The sequence below is a fragment of the Heterodontus francisci genome, chromosome 22 (assembly GCF_036365525.1).
Source record: "Heterodontus francisci isolate sHetFra1 chromosome 22, sHetFra1.hap1, whole genome shotgun sequence".
Taxonomy (NCBI): Eukaryota; Metazoa; Chordata; class Chondrichthyes; order Heterodontiformes; family Heterodontidae; genus Heterodontus; species Heterodontus francisci.
The window spans coordinates 35,651,521-35,672,994 of record NC_090392.1 but is presented as its reverse complement, the minus strand read 5'-3'; the positions used below and the strand labels follow the sequence as shown (position 1 = coordinate 35,672,994).

At 43.6% G+C, this 21,474-nt stretch overlaps 6 non-coding genes across 6 annotated transcripts; all 6 read left to right on the top strand.

Annotated features, from left to right (window-relative positions):
* Nucleotides 1–2,878: 2,878 nt before the first annotated feature.
* On the top strand, nucleotides 2,879–2,951 carry trnav-cac (transfer RNA valine (anticodon CAC)). The gene has a single exon. It is a non-coding gene; the product is annotated as a tRNA-Val (tRNA).
* A 3,397-nt stretch (nucleotides 2,952–6,348) lies between these two features.
* On the top strand, nucleotides 6,349–6,421 carry trnav-uac (transfer RNA valine (anticodon UAC)). The gene has a single exon. It is a non-coding gene; the product is annotated as a tRNA-Val (tRNA).
* Nucleotides 6,422–9,818: 3,397 nt separating this feature from the next.
* trnav-cac (transfer RNA valine (anticodon CAC)) lies at nucleotides 9,819–9,891 on the top strand. The gene has a single exon. It is a non-coding gene; the product is annotated as a tRNA-Val (tRNA).
* Nucleotides 9,892–13,289: 3,398 nt separating this feature from the next.
* Nucleotides 13,290–13,362, top strand: trnav-cac (transfer RNA valine (anticodon CAC)). The gene has a single exon. It is a non-coding gene; the product is annotated as a tRNA-Val (tRNA).
* A 3,397-nt stretch (nucleotides 13,363–16,759) lies between these two features.
* Nucleotides 16,760–16,832, top strand: trnav-cac (transfer RNA valine (anticodon CAC)). Its single transcript has one exon. It is a non-coding gene; the product is annotated as a tRNA-Val (tRNA).
* A 3,405-nt stretch (nucleotides 16,833–20,237) lies between these two features.
* trnav-cac (transfer RNA valine (anticodon CAC)) lies at nucleotides 20,238–20,312 on the top strand. Its single transcript has one exon. It is a non-coding gene; the product is annotated as a tRNA-Val (tRNA).
* The last annotated feature ends 1,162 nt before the right edge of the window (nucleotides 20,313–21,474 follow it).

Sequence of the window (21,474 nt, the reverse complement as noted above, 5' to 3'; positions counted from 1 at the left end):
AGAACACCCAAGTGACTGAAACTTTCTTTGCGTTGCAATGATGAATCTCCGGTGGAAACAAGTTGGGGGAAATTGCTCCTCCTGAACATTTCTTCTTGTGTAAAAGGGGCAAAAATCCTTTTCAATTTAACCACTGCTGCAGCAGATTCTTGGTGTCTTAAGCACCTTGATAACCCAGCTCTTAACATGCAGCCGCAATTATGACAAGGGGTAAAGGTTCATGACACGCAGAGGGGAAAAAGTTATTTAAGTTATGACAGTCGCTCACAGATTTATTAGCGTTTTGTTCAGTCAGTAACAGAGACATACCTGGATTTATTGATGCAGATTAACATAACTATTCAGCGTCACGCAGAGCCGCTGGGAGTACTTTGCCTCCCTTAAAGACGGACACAGCTGATTCTGTAACTGAAGCTAAGGAAACAGGCAGACCTGCCAAATTATCATTTTATTTTGTTCTTCATTCGGCAAGTAACAGGAACACTAACAATGTGGCGTTGAAAATGAGATGCACTGCGGCTCCGCTCAATATCAAAGCGCTCCTTCATATTGAACCGAGGAAGAATATAATTGAATAAAAGCAAAATACTGTGGATGCTGGAAATCTGAAATAAAAACAAGAAATTCTGGAAATACTCAGCACGACTGGCAGCATCTGTGGAGACAGAAGCAGAGTTAACATTTCGGCTCAGTGACCCTTCTTCAGAACTGGCAAATATTAGAAATGTCAAAGGTTAGAAGCAAGTAAAGCGGGGGTGGAGCAAGAGATAACAAAGGAGAAGGTGTAGATTGGACAAGGCCACAGAATAGCTGACCAGAAGGTCATGGAGCAAAGGCAAACAATATGTTAATGGTGTGTTGAAAGACAAAGCATTAGTACAGAGAGGACTGTTAATGGACTGAAAATTGAACAGCAGCAAGTACAAACAGGAAAAAAAACAGTGGGTAAGCAAACTGAACAAACTAAGATGAAATAAAATAAACATACAAAAAAATGTAAAAAATGTAAAAATGAAAAATAACAAAAAATGAAAGTAAAATGTGGGCCCCGTCATGCTCTGGAATTATTGAACTCAATATTCAGTCCGGCACGCTCTCGTGTGCAGTGGTTCACACCGCAGCCTCACAGCTCCAGCGACCCGCTTTCAATTCTGGGCACTGCCTGCGTGGTTTTTGCAAGTTCTCCCTGTGTCTGCGTGGGATTCCTCTGGGTGCTCCGGTTTCCTCCCACATGCCAAAGACTGGCTGCTTGATAGGTTAATTGGCCATTATAAATTGCCCCTCGTATAGGGAGGTGGTGGGGAAATATAGGGAAGGTGGGGATGTGGTAGGAATATGGAATTCGTGTCGGATTAGTATAAATGGGTGGTCGATGGTCAGCACAGACTCGGTGGGCCGAAGGGCCTGTTTCATTGCTGTATCACCAAACTAAACTAATCGGTCAACGGGATGCTGTTTTTCGAGCTTGTGTTGATGTTCACTGGAACACTGAGGCAATCCCAGGATAGAGATGTGAGCATGAGAGCAGTGGGCAGTCTTGAAATGGCAAGCAACCGGAAGCTCAGGGTCCTGCTTGCGGACTGAGCCGACGTATTCCGCAAAGCGGTCACCCAGTCTGCGTTTGGTCTCCTCAATAAACATGAATATACATGAATTGGATTTAGGCGCCAGTATGTTTGAAAACAAGAAGAAAGAAAAGCACAAATGCCATTAACTCTGACTTTGCAAATGATTCACTGAAAAATTCTTTCATTTGCTGGAAAAGATGACTATTGTGCATCTGAAAATGGGCACCATGGAATTGTGTTGCATACTAACCTGTTTTCCTATATTTGCCTGTCATCTATGCAATTCAATTTGTGTTGGATATTGCTGAGAATCTCATTTCAAGATGAGGGCACAGATATTATTATAATACGGCTGAAAGCCTAAACCTGGAACAAATACTGTGTTACATGGATTGCAACGTTTCGAGGGCTGTGCAGCTAAGGTGAGGAAGACAGGAATGATGTGTTTGATGATTGCGTGGAATTACATGCAAACTTGGGTTACGTTGCTTGATTTCATTCTACACCTTGAAATTCAGAAACAAGTGAGGCACCAGGTGGAAACCAACAGCTGTCTCTGTGGAAGAGGGGACATGGCTTCCTAATCTAACCATTTGAACTCTGCAAACATTCTGCTGGATCTGAACTGCCCTGTATACCAAGGCCAATTTGTATACTATATAAATTGGCATGCCCAGACTATGCAGTGGGGTCCAACCAGGACATTATATAGCTGCAGTGAAGCTTCGCCCCCATTATATAACTGCCTCTGTTACGCATTCTACTGCGAGGGTAATCACATTGTATGTAGCAACTCAGCAAAATAAGGACTCATTTGATCAAAATAAAGAGTTTAAAAACACAAATATGTGTCAGTGCAATCAGTAAATAATGAGAAATGAAATCCAGAAGTTGGCAAGAATCCCAAGTGGATGTCTTGGTGTGGTTGTGGAAGGGAATCTTTGTCAATGATGGCACACTGTGCATTAACACTGCAGCAGCTGCTGCACCTCTTACAAACTTAGTTTCTTAAGGTAGAGTTTAAAAAAAAGGGAATTGGATAATTGCATGAAAGGAGAGGCAAAGAAAAGCAGAGCTAAGGAAGTGGGCCCAATTTGGCAAGTCTTTCAAAAAACTGGCAATGGTACGATGGCCTGAATGGACTGGCGATGTGTTGTGCACTGCTGATCGTCCATGGCTGGGTCAATACCTCTGCAGCCTTGCGAAATGTCACAGTGGAATTGCATTTCAATGAAACAAGCAGCACAAATCGATTAAGACTGTACAGTTTAACAATACTTGCAGCTTCCTCAGCGCTGCAACTGTGTTGAGTTTCTGTAGTGTAGTGGTGATCACGTTTGCCTCACACGCAAAAGGTCCCCAGTTCGAAACTGGGCTGAAACATTTTCAAAACCAACCCGAACATCTTCGCAAGAAATATGCAATCATTGACATTCCCCATGAACACAACACAATTTCTCAAAGCTCTCTTTCTCTTGCACATTGTGTGCACAATGCCTTGCACTCGCTCCTCTTTCTAGTCCTGATGCTGCAGAAAGTTCCTCAAAACCGAGCAGTGACACTTTATTTGGCTCAGATTAGAATAGAAACCTGCAACACGAGCTTGCTAAGTCACAGCGAATCTTAGTCTCATTTCAGACGAGGCAAAAGCACATCAGCAATTCACTTTCACCAGCTCCACAGTCGTTGAGACAGGGGCACGCTGCAATATTTTGACCCGCACTGTCCAATTACTCGCTGTCAGCAGCAAGTGGCGTCTGCTGCCTCAATCAACAGGTTACTGGCCATCTCGGGGAGGTAAAATAGCACAACCCGGGCCAAATCTCCCCATAAACCAAGCACCGGCTCAGCAAAACGTAGGCACATGATATCCGGGTCACTGAACCTCCGAGCAGCTCTGACAGAACACCCAAGTGACTGAAACTTTCTTTGCGTTGCAATGATGAATCTCCGGTGGAAACAAGTTGGGGGAAATTGCTCCTCCTGAACATTTCTTCTTGTGTAAAAGGGGCAAAAATCCTTTTCAATTTAACCACTGCTGCAGCAGATTCTTGGTGTCTTAAGCACCTTGATAACCCAGCTCTTAACATGCAGCCGCAATTATGACAAGGGGTAAAGGTTCATGACACGCAGAGGGGAAAAAGTTATTTAAGTTATGACAGTCGCTCACAGATTTATTAGCGTTTTGTTCAGTCAGTAACAGAGACATACCTGGATTTATTGATGCAGATTAACATAACTATTCAGCGTCACGCAGAGCCGCTGGGAGTACTTTGCCTCCCTTAAAGACGGACACAGCTGATTCTGTAACTGAAGCTAAGGAAACAGGCAGACCTGCCAAATTATCATTTTATTTTGTTCTTCATTCGGCAAGTAACAGGAACACTAACAATGTGGCGTTGAAAATGAGATGCACTGCGGCTCCGCTCAATATCAAAGCGCTCCTTCATATTGAACCGAGGAAGAATATAATTGAATAAAAGCAAAATACTGTGGATGCTGGAAATCTGAAATAAAAACAAGAAATTCTGGAAATACTCAGCACGACTGGCAGCATCTGTGGAGACAGAAGCAGAGTTAACATTTCGGCTCAGTGACCCTTCTTCAGAACTGGCAAATATTAGAAATGTCAAAGGTTAGAAGCAAGTAAAGCGGGGGTGGAGCAAGAGATAACAAAGGAGAAGGTGTAGATTGGACAAGGCCACAGAATAGCTGACCAGAAGGTCATGGAGCAAAGGCAAACAATATGTTAATGGTGTGTTGAAAGACAAAGCATTAGTACAGAGAGGACTGTTAATGGACTGAAAATTGAACAGCAGCAAGTACAAACAGGAAAAAAAACAGTGGGTAAGCAAACTGAACAAACTAAGATGAAATAAAATAAACATACAAAAAAATGTAAAAAATGTAAAAATGAAAAATAACAAAAAATGAAAGTAAAATGTGGGCCCCGTCATGCTCTGGAATTATTGAACTCAATATTCAGTCCGGCACGCTCTCGTGTGCAGTGGTTCACACCGCAGCCTCACAGCTCCAGCGACCCGCTTTCAATTCTGGGCACTGCCTGCGTGGTTTTTGCAAGTTCTCCCTGTGTCTGCGTGGGATTCCTCTGGGTGCTCCGGTTTCCTCCCACATGCCAAAGACTGGCTGCTTGATAGGTTAATTGGCCATTATAAATTGCCCCTCGTATAGGGAGGTGGTGGGGAAATATAGGGAAGGTGGGGATGTGGTAGGAATATGGAATTCGTGTCGGATTAGTATAAATGGGTGGTCGATGGTCAGCACAGACTCGGTGGGCCGAAGGGCCTGTTTCATTGCTGTATCACCAAACTAAACTAATCGGTCAACGGGATGCTGTTTTTCGAGCTTGTGTTGATGTTCACTGGAACACTGAGGCAATCCCAGGATAGAGATGTGAGCATGAGAGCAGTGGGCAGTCTTGAAATGGCAAGCAACCGGAAGCTCAGGGTCCTGCTTGCGGACTGAGCCGACGTATTCCGCAAAGCGGTCACCCAGTCTGCGTTTGGTCTCCTCAATAAACATGAATATACATGAATTGGATTTAGGCGCCAGTATGTTTGAAAACAAGAAGAAAGAAAAGCACAAATGCCATTAACTCTGACTTTGCAAATGATTCACTGAAAAATTCTTTCATTTGCTGGAAAAGATGACTATTGTGCATCTGAAAATGGGCACCATGGAATTGTGTTGCATACTAACCTGTTTTCCTATATTTGCCTGTCATCTATGCAATTCAATTTGTGTTGGATATTGCTGAGAATCTCATTTCAAGATGAGGGCACAGATATTATTATAATACGGCTGAAAGCCTAAACCTGGAACAAATACTGTGTTACATGGATTGCAACGTTTCGAGGGCTGTGCAGCTAAGGTGAGGAAGACAGGAATGATGTGTTTGATGATTGCGTGGAATTACATGCAAACTTGGGTTACGTTGCTTGATTTCATTCTACACCTTGAAATTCAGAAACAAGTGAGGCACCAGGTGGAAACCAACAGCTGTCTCTGTGGAAGAGGGGACATGGCTTCCTAATCTAACCATTTGAACTCTGCAAACATTCTGCTGGATCTGAACTGCCCTGTATACCAAGGCCAATTTGTATACTATATAAATTGGCATGCCCAGACTATGCAGTGGGGTCCAACCAGGACATTATATAGCTGCAGTGAAGCTTCGCCCCCATTATATAACTGCCTCTGTTACGCATTCTACTGCGAGGGTAATCACATTGTATGTAGCAACTCAGCAAAATAAGGACTCATTTGATCAAAATAAAGAGTTTAAAAACACAAATATGTGTCAGTGCAATCAGTAAATAATGAGAAATGAAATCCAGAAGTTGGCAAGAATCCCAAGTGGATGTCTTGGTGTGGTTGGGGAAGGGAATCTTTGTCAATGATGGCACACTGTGCATTAACACTGCAGCAGCTGCTGCACCTCTTACAAACTTAGTTTCTTAAGGTAGAGTTTAAAAAAAAAGGGAATTGGATAATTGCATGAAAGGAGAGGCAAAGAAAAGCAGAGCTAAGGAAGTGGGCCCAAATGGCAAGTCTTTGAAAAAACTGGCAATGGTACGATGGACTGAATGGACTGGCGATGTGTTGTGCACTGCTGATCGTCCATGGCTGGGTCAATACCTCTGCAGCCTTGCGAAATGTCACAGTGGAATTGCATTTCAATGAAACAAGCAGCACAAATCAATTAAGACTGTACAGTTTAACAATACTTGCAGCTTCCTCAGCGCTGCAACTGTATTGAGTTTCTGTAGTGTAGTGGTGATCACGTTTGCCTTACACGCAAAAGGTCCCCAGTTCGAAACTGGGCAGAAACATTTTCAAAACCAACCCGAACATCTTCGCAAGAAATATGCAATCATTGACATTCCCCATGAACACAACACAATTTCTCAAAGCTCTCTTTCTCTTGCACATTGTGTGCACAATGCCTTGCACTCGCTCCTCTCTCTAGTCCTGATGCTGCAGAAAGTTCCTCAAAACCGAGCAGTGACACTTTATTTGGCTCAGATTAGAATAGAAACCTGCAACACGAGCTTGCGAAGTATCAGCGAATCTTTGTCTCATTTCAGACGAGGCAAAAGCACATCAGCAATTCACTTTCACCAGCTCCACAGTCGTTGAGACAGGGGCACGCTGCAATATTTTGACCCGCACTGTCCAATTACTCGCTGTCAGCAGCAAGTGGCGTCTGCTGCCTCAATCAACAGGTTATTGGCCATCTCGGGGAGGTAAAATAGCACAACCCGGGCCAAATCTCCCCAGAAACCAAGCACCGGCTCAGCAAAACGTAGGCACATGATATCCGGGTCTCTGAACCTCCGAGCAGCTCTGACAGAACAGCCAAGTGACTGAAACTTTCTTTGCGATGCAATGATGAATCTCCGGTGGAAACAAGTTGGGGGAAATTGCTCCTCCTGAACATTTCTTCTTGGTGAAAAGGGGCAAAAATCCTTTTCAATTTAACCACTGCTGCAGCAGATTCTTGGTGTCTGAAGCACCTTGATAACCCAGCTCTTAACATGCAGCCGCAATTATGACAAGGGGTAAAGGTTCATGACACGCAGAGGGGGAAAATTTATTTAAGTTATGACAGTCGCTCACAGATTTAATAGCGTTTTGTTCAGTCAGTAACAGAGACATACCTGGATTTATTGATGCAGATTAACATAACTATTCAGCGTCACGCAGAGCCGCTAGGAGTACTTTGCCTCCCTTCAAGACGGACACAGCTGATTCTGTAACTGAAGCTAAGGAAACAGGCAGACCTGCCAAATTATCATTTTATTTTGTTCTTCATTCGGCAAGTAACAGGAACACTAACAATGTGGCGTTGAAAATGAGATGCACTGCGGCTCCGCTCAATATCAAAGCGCTCCTTCATATTGAACCGAGGAAGAATATAATTGAATAAAAGCAAAATACTGTGGATGCTGGAAATCTGAAATAAAAACAAGAAATTCTGGAAATACTCAGCACGACTGGCAGCATCTGTGGAGACAGAAGCAGAGTTAACATTTCGGCTCAGTGACCCTTCTTCAGAACTGGCAAATATTAGAAATGTCAAAGGTTAGAAGCAAGTAAAGCGGGGGTGGAGCAAGAGATAACAAAGGAGAAGGTGTAGATTGGACAAGGCCACAGAATAGCTGACCAGAAGGTCATGGAGCAAAGGCAAACAAAATGTTAATGGTGTGTTGAAAGACAAAGCATTAGTACAGAGAGGACTGTTAATGGACTGAAAATTGAACAGCAGCAAGTACAAACAGGAAAAAAAACAGTGGGTAAGCAAACTGAACAAACTAAGATGAAATAAAATAAACATACAAAAAAATGTAAAAAATGTAAAAATGAAAAATAACAAAAAATGAAAGTAAAATGTGGGCCCCGTCATGCTCTGGAATTATTGAACTCAATATTCAGTCCGGCACGCTCTCGTGTGCAGTGGTTCACACCGCAGCCTCACAGCTCCAGCGACCCGCTTTCAATTCTGGGCACTGCCTGCGTGGTTTTTGCAAGTTCTCCCTGTGTCTGCGTGGGATTCCTCTGGGTGCTCCGGTTTCCTCCCACATGCCAAAGACTGGCTGCTTGATAGGTTAATTGGCCATTATAAATTGCCCCTCGTATAGGGAGGTGGTGGGGAAATATAGGGAAGGTGGGGATGTGGTAGGAATATGGAATTCGTGTCGGATTAGTATAAATGGGTGGTCGATGGTCAGCACAGACTCGGTGGGCCGAAGGGCCTGTTTCATTGCTGTATCACCAAACTAAACTAATCGGTCAACGGGATGCTGTTTTTCGAGCTTGTGTTGATGTTCACTGGAACACTGAGGCAATCCCAGGATAGAGATGTGAGCATGAGAGCAGTGGGCAGTCTTGAAATGGCAAGCAACCGGAAGCTCAGGGTCCTGCTTGCGGACTGAGCCGACGTATTCCGCAAAGCGGTCACCCAGTCTGCGTTGGGTCTCCTCAATAAACATGAATATACATGAATTGGATTTAGGCGCCAGTATGTTTGAAAACAAGAAGAAAGAAAAGCACAAATGCCATTAACTCTGACTTTGCAAATGATTCACTGAAAAATTCTTTCATTTGCTGGAAAAGATGACTATTGTGCATCTGAAAATGGGCACCATGGAATTGTGTTGCATACTGACCTGTTTTCCTATATTTGCCTGTCATCTATGCAATTCAATTTGTGTTGGATATTGCTGAGAATCTCATTTCAAGATGAGGGCACAGATATTATTATAATACGGCTGAAAGCCTAAACCTGGAACAAATACTGTGTTACATGGATTGCAACGTTTCGAGGGCTGTGCAGCTAAGGTGAGGAAGACAGGAATGATGTGTTTGATGATTGCGTGGAATTACATGCAAACTTGGGTTACGTTGCTTGATTTCATTCTACACCTTGAAATTCAGAAACAAGTGAGGCACCAGGTGGAAACCAACAGCTGTCTCTGTGGAAGAGGGGACATGGCTTCCTAATCTAACCATTTGAACTCTGCAAACATTCTGCTGGATCTGAACTGCCCTGTATACCAAGGCCAATTTGTATACTATATAAATTGGCATGCCCAGACTATGCAGTGGGGTCCAACCAGGACATTATATAGCTGCAGTGAAGCTTCGCCCCCATTATATAACTGCCTCTGTTACGCATTCTACTGCGAGGGTAATCACATTGTATGTAGCAACTCAGCAAAATAAGGACTCATTTGATCAAAATAAAGAGTTTAAAAACACAAATATGTGTCAGTGCAATCAGTAAATAATGAGAAATGAAATCCAGAAGTTGGCAAGAATCCCAAGTGGATGTCTTGGTGTGGTTGGGGAAGGGAATCTTTGTCAATGATGGCACACTGTGCATTAACACTGCAGCAGCTGCTGCACCTCTTACAAACTTAGTTTCTTAAGGTAGAGTTTTAAAAAAAAGGGAATTGGATAATTGCATGAAAGGAGAGGCAAAGAAAAGCAGAGCTAAGGAAGTGGGCCCAAATGGCAAGTCTTTGAAAAAACTGGCAATGGTACGATGGACTGAATGGACTGGCGATGTGTTGTGCACTGCTGATCGTCCATGGCTGGGTCAATACCTCTGCAGCCTTGCGAAATGTCACAGTGGAATTGCATTTCAATGAAACAAGCAGCACAAATCAATTAAGACTGTACAGTTTAACAATACTTGCAGCTTCCTCAGCGCTGCAACTGTATTGAGTTTCTGTAGTGTAGTGGTGATCACGTTTGCCTCACACGCAAAAAGTCACCAGTTCGAAACTGGGCAGAAACATTTTCAAAACCAACCCGAACATCTTCGCAAGAAATATGCAATCATTGACATTCCCCATGAACACAACACAATTTCTCAAAGCTCTCTTTCTCTTGCACATTGTGTGCACAATGCCTTGCACTCGCTCCTCTTTCTAGTCCTGATGCTGCAGAAAGTTCCTCAAAACCGAGCAGTGACACTTTATTTGGCTCAGATTAGAATAGAAACCTGCAACACGAGCTTGCGAAGTATAAGCGAATCTTTGTCTCATTTCAGACGAGGCAAAAGCACATCAGCAATTCACTTTCACCAGCTCCACAGTCGTTGAGACAGGGGCACGCTGCAATATTTTGACCCGCACTGTCCAATTACTCGCTGTCAGCAGCAAGTGGCGTCTGCTGCCTCAATCAACAGGTTACTGGCCATCTCGGGGAGGTAATATAGCACAACCCGGGCCAAATCTCCCCATAAACCAAGCAGCGGCTCAGCAAAACGTAGGCACATGATATCCGGGTCACTGAACCTCCGAGCAGCTCTTCAAGAACACCCAAGTGACTGAAACTTTCTTTGCGTTGCAATGATGAATCTCCGGTGGAAACAAGTTGGGGGAAATTGCTCCTCCTGAACATTTCTTCTTGGTGAAAAGGGGCAAAAATCCTTTTCAATTTAACCACTGCTGCAGCAGATTCTTGGTGTCTTAAGCACCTTGATAACCCAGCTCTTAACATGCAGCCGCAATTATGACAAGGGGTAAAGGTTCATGACACGCAGAGGGGAAAAAGTTATTTAAGTTATGACAGTCGCTCACAGATTTATTAGCGTTTTGTTCAGTCAGTAACAGAGACATACCTGGGTTTATTGATGCAGATTAACATAACTATTCAGCGTCACGCAGAGCCGCCAGGAGTACTTTGCCTCCCTTAAAGACGGACACGGCTGATTCTGGAACTGAAGCTAAGGAAACAGGCAGACCTGCCAAATGATCATTTTATTTTGTTCTTCATTCGGCAAGTAACAGGAACACTAACAAGGTGGCGTTGAAAATGAGATGCACTGCGGCTCCGCTCAATATCAAAGCGCTTCTTCATATTGAACTGATCAAGAATATACATGAATAAAAGCAAAATACTGTGGATGCTGGAAATCTGAAATAAAAACAAGAAATTCTGGAAATACTCAGCACGACTGGCAGCATCTGTGGAGACAGAAGCAGAGTTAACATTTCGGCTCAGTGACCCTTCTTCAGAACTGGCAAATATTAGAAATGTCAAAGGTTAGAAGCAAGTAAAGCGGGGGTGGAGCAAGAGATAACAAAGGAGAAGGTGTAGATTGGACAAGGCCACAGAATAGCTGACCAGAAGGTCATGGAGCAAAGGCAAACAATATGTTAATGGTGTGTTGAAAGACAAAGCATTAGTACAGAGAGGACTGTTAATGGACTGAAAATGGAACAGCAGCAAGTACAAACAGGAAAAAAAAACAGTGGGTAAGCAAACTGAACAAACTAAGATGAAATAAAATAAACATACAAAAAAATGTAAAAAATGTAAAAATGAAAAATAACAAAAAATGAAAGTAAAATGGGGGCCCCGTCATGCTCTGGAATTATTGAACTCAATATTCAGTCCGGCACGCTCTCGTGTGCAGTGGTTCACACCGCAGCCTCACAGCTCCAGCGACCCGCTTTCAATTCTGGGCACTGCCTGCGTGGTGTTTGCAAGTTCTCCCTGTGTCTGCGTGGGATTCCTCTGGGTGCTCCGGTTTCCTCCCACATGCCAAAGACTGGCTGCTTGATAGGTTAATTGGCCATTATAAATTGCCCCTCGTATAGGGAGGTGGTAGGGAAATATAGGGAAGGTGGGGATGTGGTAGGAATATGGAATTCGTGTCGGATTAGTATAAATGGGTGGTCGATGGTCAGCACAGACTCGGTGGGCCGAAGGGCCTGTTTCACTGCTGTATCACCAAACTAAACTAATCGGTCAACGGGATGCTGTTTTTCGAGCTTGTGTTGATGTTCACTGGAACACTGAGGCAATCCCAGGATAGAGATGTGAGCATGAGAGCAGTGGGCAGTCTTGAAATGGCAAGCAACCGGAAGCTCAGGGTCCTGCTTGCGGACTGAGCCGATGTCTTCCGCAAAGCGGTCACCCAGTCTGCGTTTGGTCTCCCCAATAAACATGAATATACATGAATTGGATTTAGGCGCCAGTATGTTGCAAAACAAGAAGAAAGAAAAGCACAAATGCCATTAACTCTGACTTTGCAAATGATTCACTGAAAAATTCTTTCCTTTGCTGGAAAAGATGACTATTGTGCATCTGAAAATGGGCACCATGGGATTGTGTTGCATACTGACCTGTTTTCTTATATTTGCCTGTCATCTGTGCAATTCAATTTGTGTTGGATATTGCTGAGAATCTCATTTCAAGATGAGGGCACAGATATTATTAGAATCCTACTGAAAGCCTAAACCTGGAACAAATCCTGTGTTACATGGATTGCAACTTATCGAGGGCTGTGCAGCTAAGGTGAGGAAGACAGGAATGATGTGTTTGATGATTGCGTGGAATGCATTGCAAACTTGGGTTACGTTGCTTGATTTCATTCTACACCTTGAAATTCAGAAACAAGTGAGGCACCAGGTGGAAACCAACAGCTGTCTCTGTGGAAGAGGGGACATGGCTTCCTAATCTAACCATTTGAACTCTGCAAACATTCTGCTGGATCTGAACTGCCCTGTATACCAAGGCCAATTTGTATACTATATAAATTGGCATGCCCAGACTATGCAGTGGGGTCCAACCAGGACATTATATAGCTGCAGTGAAGCTTCGCCCCCATTATATAACTGCCTCTGTTATGCATTCTACTGCGAGGGTAATCACATTGTATGTAGCAACTCAGCAAAATAAGGACTCATTTGATCAAAATAAAGAGTTTAAAAACACAAATATGTGTCAGTGCAATCAGTAAATAATGAGAAATGAAATCCAGAAGTTGGCAAGAATCCCAAGTGGATGTCTTGGTGTGGTTGGGGAAGGGAATCTTTGTCAATGATGGCACACTGTGCATTAACACTGCAGCAGCTGCTGCACCTCTTACAAACTTAGTTTCTTAAGGTAGAGTTTAAAAAAAAGGGAATTGGATAATTGCATGAAAGGAGAGGCAAAGAAAAGCAGAGCTAAGGAAGTGGGCCCAATTTGGCAAGTCTTTCAAAAAACTGGCAATGGTACGATGGCCTGAATGGACTGGCGATGTGTTGTGCACTGCTGATCGTCCATGGCTGGGTCAATACCTCTGCAGCCTTGCGAAATGTCACAGTGGAATTGCATTTCAATGAAACAAGCAGCACAAATCGATTAAGACTGTACAGTTTAACAATACTTGCAGCTTCCTCAGCGCTGCAACTGTGTTGAGTTTCTGTAGTGTAGTGGTGATCACGTTTGCCTCACACGCAAAAGGTCCCCAGTTCGAAACTGGGCAGAAGCATTTTCAAAACCAACCCGAACATCTTCGCAAGAAATATGCAATCATTGACATTCCCCATTAACACAACACAATTTCTCAAAGCTCTCTTTCTCTTGCACATTGTGTGCACAATGCCTTGCACTCGCTCCTCTTTCTAGTCCTGATGCCGCAGAAAGTTCCTCAAAACCGAGCAGTGACACTTTATTTGGCTCAGATTAGAATAGAAACCTGCAACACGAGCTTGCTAAGTCACAGCGAATCTTAGTCTCATTTCAGACGAGGCAAAAGCACATCAGCAATTCACTTTCACCAGCTCCACAGTCGTTGAGACAGGGGCACGCTGCAATATTTTGACCCGCACTGTCCAATTACTCGCTGTCAGCAGCAAGTGGCGTCTGCTGCCTCAATCAACAGGTTACTGGCAATCTCGGGGAGGTAAAATAGCACAACCCGGGCCAAATCTCCCCAGAAACCAAGCACCGGCTCAGCAAAACGTAGGCACATGATATCCGGGTCACTGAACCTCCGAGCAGCTCTGACAGAACACCCAAGTGACTGAAACTTTCTTTGCGTTGCAATGATGAATCTCCGGTGGAAACAAGTTGGGGGAAATTGCTCCTCCTGAACATTTCTTCTTGTGTAAAAGGGGCAAAAATCCTTTTCAATTTAACCACTGCTGCAGCAGATTCTTGGTGTCTTAAGCACCTTGATAACCCAGCTCTTAACATGCAGCCGCAATTATGACAAGGGGTAAAGGTTCATGACACGCAGAGGGGAAAAAGTTATTTAAGTTATGACAGTCGCTCACAGATTTATTAGCGTTTTGTTCAGTCAGTAACAGAGACATACCTGGATTTATTGATGCAGATTAACATAACTATTCAGCGTCACGCAGAGCCGCTGGGAGTACTTTGCCTCCCTTAAAGACGGACACAGCTGATTCTGTAACTGAAGCTAAGGAAACAGGCAGACCTGCCAAATTATCATTTTATTTTGTTCTTCATTCGGCAAGTAACAGGAACACTAACAATGTGGCGTTGAAAATGAGATGCACTGCGGCTCCGCTCAATATCAAAGCGCTCCTTCATATTGAACCGAGGAAGAATATAATTGAATAAAAGCAAAATACTGTGGATGCTGGAAATCTGAAATAAAAACAAGAAATTCTGGAAATACTCAGCACGACTGGCAGCATCTGTGGAGACAGAAGCAGAGTTAACATTTCGGCTCAGTGACCCTTCTTCAGAACTGGCAAATATTAGAAATGTCAAAGGTTAGAAGCAAGTAAAGCGGGGGTGGAGCAAGAGATAACAAAGGAGAAGGTGTAGATTGGACAAGGCCACAGAATAGCTGACCAGAAGGTCATGGAGCAAAGGCAAACAATATGTTAATGGTGTGTTGAAAGACAAAGCATTAGTACAGAGAGGACTGTTAATGGACTGAAAATTGAACAGCAGCAAGTACAAACAGGAAAAAAAACAGTGGGTAAGCAAACTGAACAAACTAAGATGAAATAAAATAAACATACAAAAAAATGTAAAAAATGTAAAAATGAAAAATAACAAAAAATGAAAGTAAAATGGGGGCCCCGTCATGCTCTGGAATTATTGAACTCAATATTCAGTCCGGCACGCTCTCGTGTGCAGTGGTTCACACCGCAGCCTCACAGCTCCAGCGACCCGCTTTCAATTCTGGGCACTGCCTGCGTGGTTTTTGCAAGTTCTCCCTGTGTCTGCGCGGGATTCCTCTGGGTGCTCCGGTTTCCTCCCACATGCCAAAGACTGGCTGCTTGATAGGTTAATTGGCCATTATAAATTGCCCCTCGTATAGGGAGGTGGTGGGGAAATATAGGGAAGGTGGGGATGTGGGAGGAATATGGAATTCGTGTCGGATTAGTATAAATGGGTGGTCGATGGTCAGCACAGACTCGGTGGGCCGAAGGGCCTGTTTCATTGCTGTATCACCAAACTAAACTAATCGGTCAACGGGATGCTGTTTTTCGAGCTTGTGTTGATGTTCACTGGAACACTGAGGCAATCCCAGGATAGAGATGTGAGCATGAGAGCAGTGGGCAGTCTTGAAATGGCAAGCAACCGGAAGCTCAGGGTCCTGCTTGCGGACTGAGCCGACGTATTCCGCAAAGCGGTCACCCAGTCTGCGTTTGGTCTCCTCAATAAACATGAATATACATGAATTGGATTTAGGCGCCAGTATGTTTGAAAACAAGAAGAAAGAAAAGCACAAATGCCATTAACTCTGACTTTGCAAATGATTCACTGAAAAATTCTTTCATTTGCTGGAAAAGATGACTATTGTGCATCTGAAAATGGGCACCATGGAATTGTGTTGCATACTGACCTGTTTTCTTATATTTGCCTGTCATCTGTGCAATTCAATTTGTGTTGGATATTGCTGAGAATCTCATTTCAAGATGAGGGCACAGATATTATTAGAATCCTACTGAAAGCCTAAACCTGGAACAAATCCTGTGTTACATGGATTGCAACTTATCGAGGGCTGTGCAGCTAAGGTGAGGAAGACAGGAATGATGTGTTTGATGATTGCGTGGAATGCATTGCAAACTTGGGTTACGTTGCTTGATTTCATTCTACACCTTGAAATTCAGAAACAAGTGAGGCACCAGGTGGAAACCAACAGCTGTCTCTGTGGAAGAGGGGACATGGCTTCCTAATCTAACCATTTGAACTCTGCAAACATTCTGCTGGATCTGAACTGCCCTGTATACCAAGGCCAATTTGTATACTATATAAATTGGCATGCCCAGACTATGCAGTGGGGTCCAACCAGGACATTATATAGCTGCAGTGAAGCTTCGCCCCCATTATATAACTGCCTCTGTTATGCATTCTACTGCGAGGGTAATCACATTGTATGTAGCAACTCAGCAAAATAAGGACTCATTTGATCAAAATAAAGAGTTTAAAAACACAAATATGTGTCAGTGCAATCAGTAAATAATGAGAAATGAAATCCAGAAGTTGGCAAGAATCCCAAGTGGATGTCTTGGTGTGGTTGGGGAAGGGAATCTTTGTCAATGATGGCACACTGTGCATTAACACTGCAGCAGCTGCTGCACCTCTTACAAACTTAGTTTCTTAAGGTAGAGTTTAAAAAAAAGGGAATTGGATAATTGCATGAAAGGAGAGGCAAAGAAAAGCAGAGCTAAGGAAGTGGGCCCAATTTGGCAAGTCTTTCAAAAAACTGGCAATGGTACGATGGCCTGAATGGACTGGCGATGTGTTGTGCACTGCTGATCGTCCATGGCTGGGTCAATACCTCTGCAGCCTTGCGAAATGTCACAGTGGAATTGCATTTCAATGAAACAAGCAGCACAAATCGATTAAGACTGTACAGTTTAACAATACTTGCAGCTTCCTCAGCGCTGCAACTGTGTTGAGTTTCTGTAGTGTAGTGGTGATCACGTTTGCCTCACACGCAAAAGGTCCCCAGTTCGAAACTGGGCAGAAGCATTTTCAAAACCAACCCGAAAATCTTCGCAAGAAGTATGCAATCATTGACATTCCCCATTAACACAACACAATTTCTCAAAGCTCTCTTTCTCTTGCACATTGTGTGCACAATGCCTTGCACTCGCTCCTCTTTCTAGTCCTGATGCTGCAGAAAGTTCCTCAAAACCGAGCAGTGACACTTTATTTGGCTCAGATTAGAATAGAAACCTGCAACACGAGCTTGCTAAGTCACAGCGAATCTTAGTCTCATTTCAGACGAGGCAAAAGCACATCAGCAATTCACTTTCACCAGCTCCACAGTCGTTGAGACAGGGGCACGCTGCAATATTTTGACCCGCACTGTCCAATTACTCGCTGTCAGCAGCAAGTGGCGTCTGCTGCCTCAATCAACAGGTTACTGGCAATCTCGGGGAGGTAAAATAGCACAACCCGGGCCAAATCTCCCCAGAAACCAAGCACCGGCTCAGCAAAACGTAGGCACATGATATCCGGGTCACTGAACCTCCGAGCAGCTCTGACAGAACACCCAAGTGACTGAAACTTTCTTTGCGTTGCAATGATGAATCTCCGGTGGAAACAAGTTGGGGGAAATTGCTCCTCCTGAACATTTCTTCTTGTGTAAAAGGGGCAAAAATCCTTTTCAATTTAACCACTGCTGCAGCAGATTCTTGGTGTCTTAAGCACCTTGATAACCCAGCTCTTAACATGCAGCCGCAATTATGACAAGGGGTAAAGGTTCATGACACGCAGAGGGGAAAAAGTTATTTAAGTTATGACAGTCGCTCACAGATTTATTAGCGTTTTGTTCAGTCAGTAACAGAGACATACCTGGATTTATTGATGCAGATTAACATAACTATTCAGCGTCACGCAGAGCCGCTGGGAGTACTTTGCCTCCCTTAAAGACGGACACAGCTGATTCTGTAACTGAAGCTAAGGAAACAGGCAGACCTGCCAAATTATCATTTTATTTTGTTCTTCATTCGGCAAGTAACAGGAACACTAACAATGTGGCGTTGAAAATGAGATGCACTGCGGCTCCGCTCAATATCAAAGCGCTCCTTCATATTGAACCGAGGAAGAATATAATTGAATAAAAGCAAAATACTGTGGATGCTGGAAATCTGAAAAAAAAACAAGAAATTCTGGAAATACTCAGCACGACTGGCAGCATCTGTGGAGACAGAAGCAGAGTTAACATTTCGGCTCAGTGACCCTTCTTCAGAACTGGCAAATATTAGAAATGTCAAAGGTTAGAAGCAAGTAAAGCGGGGGTGGAGCAAGAGATAACAAAGGAGAAGGTGTAGATTGGACAAGGCCACAGAATAGCTGACCAGAAGGTCATGGAGCAAAGGCAAACAATATGTTAATGGTGTGTTGAAAGACAAAGCATTAGTACAGAGAGGACTGTTAATGGACTGAAAATTGAACAGCAGCAAGTACAAACAGGAAAAAAAACAGTGGGTAAGCAAACTGAACAAACTAAGATGAAATAAAATAAACATACAAAAAAATGTAAAAAATGTAAAAATGAAAAATAACAAAAAATGAAAGTAAAATGGGGGCCCCGTCATGCTCTGGAATTATTGAACTCAATATTCAGTCCGGCACGCTCTCGTGTGCAGTGGTTCACACCGCAGCCTCACAGCTCCAGCGACCCGCTTTCAATTCTGGGCACTGCCTGCGTGGTTTTTGCAAGTTCTCCCTGTGTCTGCGCGGGATTCCTCTGGGTGCTCCGGTTTCCTCCCACATGCCAAAGACTGGCTGCTTGATAGGTTAATTGGCCATTATAAATTGCCCCTCGTATAGGGAGGTGGTGGGGAAATATAGGGAAGGTGGGGATGTGGTAGGAATATGGAATTCGTGTCGGATTAGTATAAATGGGTGGTCGATGGTCAGCACAGACTCGGTGGGCCGAAGGGCCTGTTTCATTGCTGTATCACCAAACTAAACTAATCGGTCAACGGGATGCTGTTTTTCGAGCTTGTGTTGATGTTCACTGGAACACTGAGGCAATCCCAGGATAGAGATGTGAGCATGAGAGCAGTGGGCAGTCTTGAAATGGCAAGCAACCGGAAGCTCAGGGTCCTGCTTGCGGACTGAGCCGACGTATTCCGCAAAGCGGTCACCCAGTCTGCGTTTGGTCTCCTCAATAAACATGAATATACATGAATTGGATTTAGGCGCCAGTATGTTTGAAAACAAGAAGAAAGAAAAGCACAAATGCCATTAACTCTGACTTTGCAAATGATTCACTGAAAAATTCTTTCATTTGCTGGAAAAGATGACTATTGTGCATCTGAAAATGGGCACCATGGAATTGTGTTGCATACTGACCTGTTTTCCTATATTTGCCTGTCATCTATGCAATTCAATTTGTGTTGGATATTGCTGAGAATCTCATTTCAAGATGAGGGCACAGATATTATTATAATACGGCTGAAAGCCTAAACCTGGAACAAATACTGTGTTACATGGATTGAAACGTTTCGAGGGCTGTGCAGCTAAGGTGAGGAAGACAGGAATGATGTGTTTGATGATTGCGTGGAATGCATTGCAAACTTGGGTTACGTTGCTTGATTTCATTCTACACCTTGAAATTCAGAAACAAGTGAGGCACCAGGTGGAAACCAACAGCTGTCTCTGTGGAAGAGGGGACATGGCTTCCTAATATAACCATTTGAACTCTGCAAACATTCTGCTGGATCTGAACTGCCCTGTATACCAAGGCCAATTTGTATACTATATAAATTGGCATGCCCAGACTATGCAGAGGACTCCAGGTGGGGTCCAACCAGGACATTATATAGCTGCAGTGAAGCTTCGCCCCCATTATATAACTGCCTCTGTTACGCATTCTACTGCGAGGGTAATCACATTGTATGTAGCATCTCAGCAAAATAAGGACTCATTTGATCAAAATAAAGAGTTTAAAAACACAAATATGTGTCAGTGCAATCAGTAAATAATGAGAAATGAAATCCAGAACTTGGCAAGAATCCCAAGTGGATGTCTTGGTGTGGTTGGGGAAGGGAATCTTTGTCAATGATGGCACACTGTGCATTAACACTGCAGCAGCTGCTGCACCTCTTACAAACTTAGTTTCTTAAGTGAGAGTTTAAAAAAAAGGGAATTGGATAATTGCATGAAAGGAGAGGCAAAGAAAAGCAGAGCTAAGGAAGTGGGCCCAAATGGCAAGTCTTTCAAAAAACTGGCAATGGTACGATGGCCTGAATGGACTGGCGATGTGTTGTGCACTGCTGATCGTCCATGGCTGGGTCAATACCTCTGCAGCCTTGCGAAATGTCACAGTGGAATTGCATTTCAATGAAACAAGCACCACAAATCGATTAAGACTGTACAGTTTAACAATACTTGCAGCTTCCTCAGTGTTGCAACTGTGTTGAGTTTCTGTAGTGTAGTGGTGATCACGTTTGCCTCACACGCAAAAGTTTCTCAGTTCGAAACTGAGCAGATTCATTTTCAAAACTAACCCAAACATCTTAGCAAGAAATATGCAATCATTGACATTCCCCATTAACACAACACAATTTCTCAAAGCCCTCTTTCTCTTGCACATTGTGTGCACAATGCCTTGCACTCGCTCCTCTTTCTAGTCCTGATGCTGCAGAAAGACCTTCAAAACCGAGCAGTGACACTTTATTTGGCTCAGATTAGAATAGAAACCTGCAACACGAGCTTGCGAAGTAACAGCGAATCTTTGTCTCATTTCAGACGAGGCGAAAGCACATCAGCAATTCACTTTCACCAGCTCCACAGTCGTTGAGACAGGGGCACGCTGCAATATTTTGACCCGCACTGTCCAATTACTCGCTGTCAGCAGCAAGAGGCGTCTGCTGCCTGAATCAACAGGTTACTGGCCATCTCGGGGAGGTAAAATAGCACAATCCGGGCCAAATCTCCCCAGAAACCAAGCACCGGCTCAGCAAAACGTAGGCACATGATATCCGGGTCACTGAACCTCCGAGCAGCTCTCACAGAACACCCAAGTGACTGAAACTTTCTTTGAGTTGCAATGATGAATCTCCGGTGGAAACAAGTTGGGGGAAATTGCTCCTCCTGAACATTTCTTCTTGGGTAAAAGGGGCAAAAATCCTTTTCAATTTAACCACTGCTGCAGCAGATTCTTGGTGTCTTAAGCACCTTGATAACGCAGCTCTTAACATGCAGCCGCAATTATGACAAGGGGTAAAGGTTCATGACACGCAGAGGGGAAAAAGTTATTTAAGTTATGACAGTCGCTCACAGACTTATTAGCGTTTTGTTCAGTCAGTAACAGAGACATACCTGGATTTATTGATGCAGATTAACATAACTATTCAGCGTCACGCAGAGCCGCTAGGAGTACTTTGCCTCCCTTAAAGACGGACACGGCTGATTCTGTAACTGAAGCTAAGGAAACAGGCAGACCTGCCAAATTATCATTTTATTTTGTTCTTCATTCGGCAAGTAACAGGAACACTAACAAGGTGGCGTTGAAAATGAGATGCACTGCGGCTCCGCTCAATATTAAAGCGCTCCTTCATATTGAACTGAGGAAGAATATACATGAATAAAAGCAAAATACTGTGGATGCTGGAAATCTGAAATAAAAACAAGAAATTCTGGAAATACTCAGCAC